Below are 9,015 nucleotides of genomic sequence, written 5' to 3'. Positions count from 1 at the left end.
AGAAACAGCAACGTTGCCTCTATTGCTTGCGAAGCCAAGAAGTATCTGAGGTTAAAAAATCACGTGATTTGCCATAGAGGCAACCTCTGGTAGTGTGAAAATGGGTTTTATACGCATCTACTTCAGCTGAGTGTTTTTATCCCCTGCAGTAGCATAGTCAAAGGAACTCGTGCAGTGTGAACTGGTACGGGATTTATGCCCATGCTTGAAGCAGCCTGAAGAAGCAGCTCCTGTATTCAGCTCATGGCATTCATTTGCCTAAGTCTGACAACTAGAGATGGACCATTTAGACATTCTCCTTGGCTACTTCAATATTTATATTAGAAACATTAAAAATGTTTCTTGGTTCTGTCGGAACTCCTCCAGAACTACATTTCTTCTAACCCAGAGTAAAAGCCTTCAGCTTCATTCTTGACCTCTAGAAGGCACTGACACCTCAGAGGAGAGAATTTGTGTGTATATGTGTGTGTGTGTGTGTTAGCTTACTACATTGAGATTTAGGGCATCTGAGGTTAATTTTAATGCCCTTTCCTATGTAATCAGATAGCTCCTATGTGTCTTTCAAGAAGTCATTTGTCACAGCTCCGTAGTGGCGCTTAGGTGGTGTGTTCCCACTGTTGACTTCTCGTACCTCACCCTAAGAGCTCAGTCCTGCGCTCCAGTTACGTTTGGGCAGAGAGTGGGGGTATAAGCAGATATTGGCCTCCTCATCAAATTGAAACAACATCTGACAAGTGATAGATCAGTAAGGATGGATGCTTTACTTATTCATGTGCACCCCCCAGCAATTTAGCTGGTTCCCTAATTGTCTTGTTTAAGAAAAGTGAGTTGCCTCTACTTGTCTTATATTTCTACCCACAAAGCACTAAGGATCCACCTAGTCTTATCATTCTCAGAGCTACTAAAGGTACTTTTACCTACTTTCTTTTTTTTTTTCCCTTTTCTTTTGCACAGCAATCACACCCCGTGCAAGACTGCTTCTCTGTTAGTGTCCCATGTAAAGAGTCAGATACTCAAGAAGATGGATTTGTTCTCTAATTTTGCTTATGTAAAGTAGGTGTATTTAAAAAAATCACTCCCCGGAGGAACTACGTTCATACCTGTATTTCTAATTGAGAAAAGGGAATATCCCTGAAAATTGCAATTTACCTAAGACAAAAAATTGTAATGAAAATTCTATGCGAAAACATAAAGAGAGGCAAGGCAATAAGAAATCATATATGACTTCAAGTGAACAAAAAATGAACTGAGCGTAATAAAATAATTATACTCCTGCTTTATTCTTAATGAACCAAGTAGTAAATATTTTATTAGAGACTTACGGCTAATAAGTGACTAAGTAAAGGAAATTTTTTCCAATAATAATGTTGCATGCCAAGTCCTTCAGCCAGTTTTCACAGGAAGAAAAGGAAAAAATACCCAACTTTGACCTAAAAGTACAGACCAGAAAAGCTGTCTTTGGCTGCATCTGATTATAATCTAGCAATAATATCCCCATCAAACTGAAGTCCAAACAATTGCCCCCCCAGCAAGTTCACCTCCGACAGGAAGTTAACCACCCTTGATATTCAGTTTCTGTAGCATCTCCAAAAATAACTGAGGAATCAGAACCCAACTGCTGGCCTGGTGATACAACAGGCAGATGATGGGCCAGCTCCCTTTTCACGGCTCTTTGTGTTTTACCGTGCTGACAACACTAGAGCTTGTTTTCGTCAGTATACTATCCAGATATGACTCAGAAGACATATGGAGAATAGATATGTGTACTACCAAGATTCAATTTTTAAAGTCACTTTTCTGTTCATAACCACACTGCAAAAAAAACCCAAAAAAACAAACCAACAACCACCACACAACAAAAATGTGCTAAACTGACAAAAACTGTCACTAATAGTTGTTTAAATCATTAGCCGGTCACTTCCTGCGCTCGGACTTCAGTGAGGATGGGAAAGGGGAAAGGTGCTGGATGTATAACTATGAAAAAGCTCCCTTTGGGGAAAACTCTTGGATTAACAAACCTGAACACTGAACACTATCTATTTTACAAAATGAAAATCCCTAAGTTTATGTCAGCTGAACACATGACAAAAACTTATTGGTTACTATTCAAAAGAAGGAAAAAAAAAAAAAGAAATAAGATTTCAGTTTGCTATGGAGACTTTTGCGTCTCAATACACCTGCAAGCTAAGAAGCGCCTATGAACGGGAGAATAGGCACTTGCGAAGTCCACCTTTGAAGCTCTATGCACGATATGGCCGTTTGCTGGGCGATCTGTGATCCATACTAGAAAGCAACAGTAGATGGCCTACTTTTCACAAAAAGTGAGAGCTAGAGAAAACCACATTGTGCCATGGGGAGGGGAAGCACAGGCAGAGCCTTCATTATTAATTGGCATACACAGAAAGAGCAAGCAGAAACAAGACTAGTAAAAGAAAGAAGGGAATTCTCCCCGGAAACATATGGGAAGCACAAAACAGAAGTAATAAAACATTAAAGAATAGGGTTACAAACACCAGTGTGTCCAGAAAGTGCAATCTTTAGTAATGAACATAATGAAAGCACTAGAAGTGTGAATGCAAAAGTTAATGGCTTCTTTCACACGTGTGACAGAGTGCATGGCAAAAGACCAGGGTATCTAAATAAGAAATGTATGAAAGAGTCTTCCAAGTATCATTTTCTATATAACTCACCAGCCTTCACTAAAGGGAGAAGTAAAGGAAAGCACAGAAAATTCCACTTTGACACCTGTCTTCTAAAGCTGTTTTCATTTTCACATTTTATCTTTGTAGTTCCTGCACAGCAGAGCTCCCAAAGCCGAGCACTGTCAGCAAGTCCCTCTGGCCGCAGCCCTGGTTTTCTACTCACTTCTGTCACCGGTCCACTGGACCAGCTCCTTTTTATAACTAGCCACCAAGGCTAATTTTCAGGCTAACCTTGCCATGTAAACCCAATACAGGCTCAAATCCCTAAAGAAAACGAAGCGCCCAGCCACCGCCGCAATGCCCTCTGCTCAGGAAGCTGAGCGTAAGCCCTTTCAATACTTTTGACTGTCCTTTTGGTATCTGGTTGAGCTCTCAAACCACAAGTTTCCGAATGTTGTCAATTGACATTTACATGGTACCTCAGGAAATATTTTCGCAGGTCCCCGAAGCACTTCCAACCCTGGAAAACCGGTGCATGTAAATGAACGCAGATGCAATGTTACACGCCAATTGAAGAGCTATTGCTAAAAACCATTCAGTGAATGCGTTTTCAGACACGATACACAAAGTTTGTCAGACACAAATACTCAGTAATAGCACAGCGATCGCTTCAGAGTTGTCTTAAGCAACAGCAATCACCTGTTTAACCACTTAGTCTTGCTTCTAGTTAGGATCCAGCAAACTTCTTTCAAAACTAACTGTGCGATGTAGGAGTAGCTTAACAGAATTAAATGGCAGCGCTTACAGGCACATGGAAAACGGGAAGGAGCACAGCGTTATTTGTACACGCAACCTTGCTGCAAGGATAATTTGACTAGCACTTGAACAGCAGTGGGTAACAAGGGTTGCAAGGTATAAAATGGAGGTGAACAGTTCTGTCTTGGCCTGAAAAAATAACTTTTCTTGCCAATCTTTTGGCACCTCCTACTGACTAATACAGAAAGGAGTGACATAGGGCCTGAGGACATAAAACAAATATAATGAGAAATTAAAAGCTTTACCATCAAGCCTACATCAGGCTACCACAGCAATAGGGTAAGTGTGAAGGAAAATGAAAAAAGAAAGGAGGGATCGATTCCACTTCACAATATTCGGTCCAACCTGGGCAAAAAGTTTGAGAGGAGGAAGGTTATAAGCCTATAAAATACTAGATTTTAGCAGGATGATAATGGACTAAGTGGGAAATAGGCATCTGTGTGTGAATTGTAAGTGTCCATGGCAAGTCTACAAGATGGGCTAATAACGGATTTACCTATAAAAGGAAACCTGCGAGAAAAGACTGCAACCAGTGAGTTAGGACCACATACAAGGAGACACATCTCCTTTACTTACCTTTCAGTGCAAGGAGAAATTAATGGATTTCATAGGCAATGGGCTTGACAATACAAGAGGCTGTCCCCCCTTCTAATTAAATAGGTGTAAATCAAATGTGTTTCCTTCCAAGGTATCAAAATCAATAAAACAAGAGGGGAGAAAGCCTGCTCTAAGGGGGAACCAGGCCTCCCCAGTGGCGTGACGGTGAAAAAATGGTAAACACAAGCAGTTGGTGGCTATGGGACGTTGCTATGTTCTGCATCGCACAAGTAAGCAGCTAAACTCATTTACACGTGTTTACCCTCAACTACACTACTATGGTTTATAGACTAAGCTCTGCTTTCAGATGCAGCCGGGTATATCTGGAGTAACTCGAGAAGCATCAGTGGAGTTGCTTTGCATTTACAAGAGCAAAAACGGGAGAGAAGCAGCAGGCTGAATTCTCTGCTAAACCGGTGCAAAGGTGCACCTCCGTCAGAGGACACTTTTAAAAGGAGCTGCAGAACAAAAGCCTCCCTGCTTGCCAGCCAGGCATACATTATAGTAACCACACCCTTCTAGGTAAACCGTGTACATAGAGGAAATCACTTCTTTTGTGAATAGGGTTTACTCTATCATTTTGAAAGGCATATTGCTATTTCTTGACATATTAGTATGCTTAAATGAATCACTTAAGAAAATAAACTTATTTGCCTGTGTTTACATTCATTTGTCCTGTCCTCTGTTATTAATCAAGTTCGTCTAATATTTTTATCACATTGTGTTTTAAATAAATAAATAAACACCACAATTGCCTTTGAAATACTAGATGCTAGGAATAAAATAAAGGCAAGAAATCACATAGTCTCCCGTGTGACGAGGGTAGGTGGAAAGGATGTATTGCTCCAGGTATGCTGATAACATACAATGTCAATACCCCACCGCATTGATAATGTTCTATTGCTTTGAATGTCAGTGCCCCACTAGAGGTTAAAAAGATGGAGCGGCATATGCAACGAATGCTTCTTATTGTCAGTACTGTGCTTTAAAAAGAAAAAAAAAAAAGAAACGAGATCATTCTGTGTGATGATGCAGGGTTTTACATGGAAAGGGGCTAGTTTTCATGGGGGCCACTGCACCCAGAGCACCACCGAGCCCAATGCGCTTGGGCAGCCAACTCGATGTGCAGTTCCGCTGGTGTCCAAGGAACGGGCGCCGCTTGCCCTAAGCCTCATTTTGCACCTACTGTACCATGCCATTTCAGAACAAATGAAATAACAGCTTTTGTACAACATATGTTCAGTTCCTATAGTACGCTATTTTTGCTGTTGGAAGGCCCCAGGCATTGCTCTCCTTCCAAGCCATACACAAACAAAGAGGGTTTACCACAAAAAAGAGCTTCTGCTGAAGAGTGAACGGTTTACCTTTGCTCCCTCGCTCAAGATCCTAATTTCATCAGTTTATGTCCCTTCCTTTCATTCTGTATTATATAGCTGTGACCTAAAGTTTTCTCCCAGCAGCAGCACAGGTCCCTCTTGATTTTCCCTTACCTTTTAAACCAACAGGTTCATCCAAGATTTTTGCCATCAGGAAAATCCAGATGTTATACCCAAAAGGAAATAGATCTTTTATTCTGTTGGTAATCCCTTTCATACGAATTGATATGTCAATTGATTCAGTCTAACCTTACTGATGGATTCTTATTGTTACCAGACCTGGGCTAAGGCCAACTGTACTTCAAAAATCAATAAACTAAAAGAAATAATGCAGTCAACTGGTAAGGCTGAATTGTTACTGTCTTATTCTAGTTCTGTACCAGAACGCACTGCAGATTTTCAGTGTAGGGGTTCTGGTATAATCATAGGGTAGCAGTGGTCTAGCAGGCTCTAGAACTGCATGTGCTACCATCAGATGTGCAATCTTGAAAATCTAGGCTATGCCATCTGCACAGCTGGAGTAGGAGCCAGCAGAGCACCTTTCTCTTTCTCGAGGCACATGGATGCATAGCCTAGGGGGGGATCTTGCTTCCAGCTGCTGAAACAGTTTCCTCTCAGCTCACTACCCTCTCTCTGGCTTTTCAGCCCAGCTTCAAGAGAACGTGGGTATGATGCTGTGGAGGTAGCCACATCTCCTGCTGGCCCACCACTGCTTGCTAGCTGTCTTGGCCCTAACCAGGTCCACACAATGTCCATTTTCAGCAGGGCAGGTGGCTGCCTCTCACACCTACGTGTTTGCTGTTCTCGGAGTCCTGGGGCACATGCAAATCCGGCTGGCAGCGCATCCAGCTGCCTTGGAGGCAGGCACCCCTCAGGAAGGCAGCGGTGCAGCCGCCAGGCTGGCCCTCGCGCGCAGAGCCTTTTCCTGGAAAAAAAAAAACAAAACTTGATGCACATTGCTGGACATAATTTATGTCCACGGGTCGGGGAATCTGGCCAGATATGTGCCTCTGAGTGACTTGGTATGTGATACAACCAGCATTAAACCCCAGTCTCCTGCCTGTGTCCCCAGAGTTTTTAACCAACCTTCTTATCTTCTTTTACGAGGAACTTGTGTTAGGAAGCCTACGTTAAAGGAAAACATACCTTTTCACTTTGCTTCAAATGTGTTAACAATATTTATTGAAATTATTTCTGGCCAAAATATCAAAAAACATCTGATTTTCAATGATAAAAATACCACAACTGCATTTGAAACTTTACAGTAACTACAGTCTAAAAGTGAAACTAAAAAAGTGAAAGTTGCTTGTTGTTTTTCGCTGCACAAGCTGAGAGAAATGCAGAAAGTAAACAAAAAAGCACGTTTTAACATGCATTTATAAAAATGCTTCTGGCATTCTAAGATGCCTTTGGACCAGAGGGAAAGAAAGGAGGCTATTTATAACACTTGTGATAGGAAAAAACCCCGTGTGTGTGCGTGTGTGATCACGTAAGTAGTTAAGACACCGATTTCACAGTATTCCTTGCAGATTCTGTGACCGACTCGGCAAAAGGAGGAACGACACACAGGTAGAGATTGCTGCTGGGATTTTCCAAAGTCTAAAAAGAATGCATGCAACTACCACCTATCCATTTGGAAAATCCCAGTGTTCAGGCTTACTACTCTTCTTCTCCCAGCTAGATTTCCTTTACAATTCCTTTTCCATTTGGTTATGCCTGGTTAACTAACGCTGGCAACGCTCAGCCCAAGTCACGCCAGCTAAACAGCAGATCGCAACAGGAAAACATTAAGGATGAAGACAACACGTCTTGGGTTTGATGTTTAACTCGGATTCTTGAAACTTTCTTCACATGCTTTTAACTCCATTTTGAGGTTTGTGTTTGTAGTGGAGGTGCAGGAAATCAAGTAATTCAACGTGTATTTACCATTTATCCAATTACTTTTATTAAATGACTTATATAATTTGTGTAAGTGAAAGATCACCAGAACACGCAGTTACGCTGTTTACAATTATGCTGTCAGTTGATGCAATTACTATAAATAGGCTCAGAGACATCACTAATTAATGAATTTGGAAGGGTAATGTAAGAAGCAGCCTGCTACTGCACATCTAGGGCATATGATCTCCTAAGTTCAGATGCAGAAGGGTGATCTCTTTTTCTTTAGGGCTTTGGCAAGGATATAGTACAAAGAACCCCCACACCCCAAATGGCCTCAGGCTACAGATGCTTGGGAAAGAAAACAAAATAGTAGAGTCGCGGCTCATTTTTAGCTAAGTTTTGAACATCAAGAATGAAGCAACATCAGCGGAGTGTAGGCACACACCTTACTGATTTTAGTGGGGTTTATACATGCAGACTCGGGGCAGACTGATCTTTAACCCTGGAGCGGAGGTGTCATTTCCCTCTTTATTTTGAACCCAGTACAAATACATTTTATTTGCAGTTTTAAGTATTCTTATAAACCAAATGTGTGTGTGTGTGTGGATTCAACCTGGGAAGAAAAAAAGTATTTATTCAGAGTCACTGGAAAAGAAACGTAGTCTTACACAAAACCTTGAGAAGAAAATTGTGCATATTAACAGTTCTCTTGAGAGCAGCAATAGACATTCTTCGCATTTATTCAGCAAATTTACATCCAAATCGGGAAGATGTTGGATTTGTCTCAGTTAACACTGAAATATTTGCAAAAATCAACACGGGAAAATGTTTCCCGCAGAAGCAGGAAGAGATAACCTTGCCCGGTTTTGTTTGTAGCTCTGTGGGAAACTATAGGCAACGTGACCACACCGTTTCAGCGAAATGTACATTTTCAGTCACAGGATAAGGAGTTAGCTACCCTTAAGAGCAGATCCAGTGAATCCCGTCATAGCCTTACAGCTGCCTTGACTACAGGCCCGGCTTCAGGCCTCCGAGGTACATAAGCCATACTCACCAGCGGAGCAGCGTTCGGAAGTCTCTCTTATTTTTAAACAACTTTCTGTAAAGGATTCAGGATTAGATCCTAACAGAGCTGTAGAAGTAGCTTTCCCATTATCAGTAATGAAAACAACATTTTACACACACACAAAAGAAATTATACTCTCGTGCATTATTATCAGCTTTGATTCTGCATGAGTTACTTTTCTTTCCGAAGGAATGAAATGTAACATCCCCCACGCCCGGCAACAGTGGCTAGCTACAGTGTGGACGCCGAGGCGTCCTCCCATGTTTTCTCTGGCCTTCTGATTTCCTTCATTCCTCAAATATGTCTTTACCAGAAAAAAAAAAAAAAAAAAAAACCTCAAAAACCTCATGGATCTGAGTAGCCTTGTTCTCTGCTGATGCCAGTAGGCACTTCATAAAGCCGACCGGGCGTAGAACAGAGCTGAATTAGTCTTTGTTTTTCCAGCTCTCCCACTGCCATTCGCATTAAAGCTGACCCTTCCTTGGCAGGGAAATGCTTTGCAAAAAACGCGAAGATGTCACCTCCACGCTGCACTGATGCTGCTTTCCTGCTGCAGCAGACCCATTTTAGTTAGGCAAATGGAGGCTGGGAGGGGCGGCAGCTCCTGTCGGAAGCGTGGGTAGGGCAAAGCAGGAAT

Source organism: Egretta garzetta, unplaced genomic scaffold, assembly GCF_000687185.1.
Source record: "Egretta garzetta isolate BGI_Z169 unplaced genomic scaffold, ASM68718v1 scaffold397, whole genome shotgun sequence".
In the NCBI taxonomy this organism is placed as follows: Eukaryota; Metazoa; Chordata; class Aves; order Pelecaniformes; family Ardeidae; genus Egretta; species Egretta garzetta.
Note: the sequence above shows the minus strand (reverse complement) of the source record.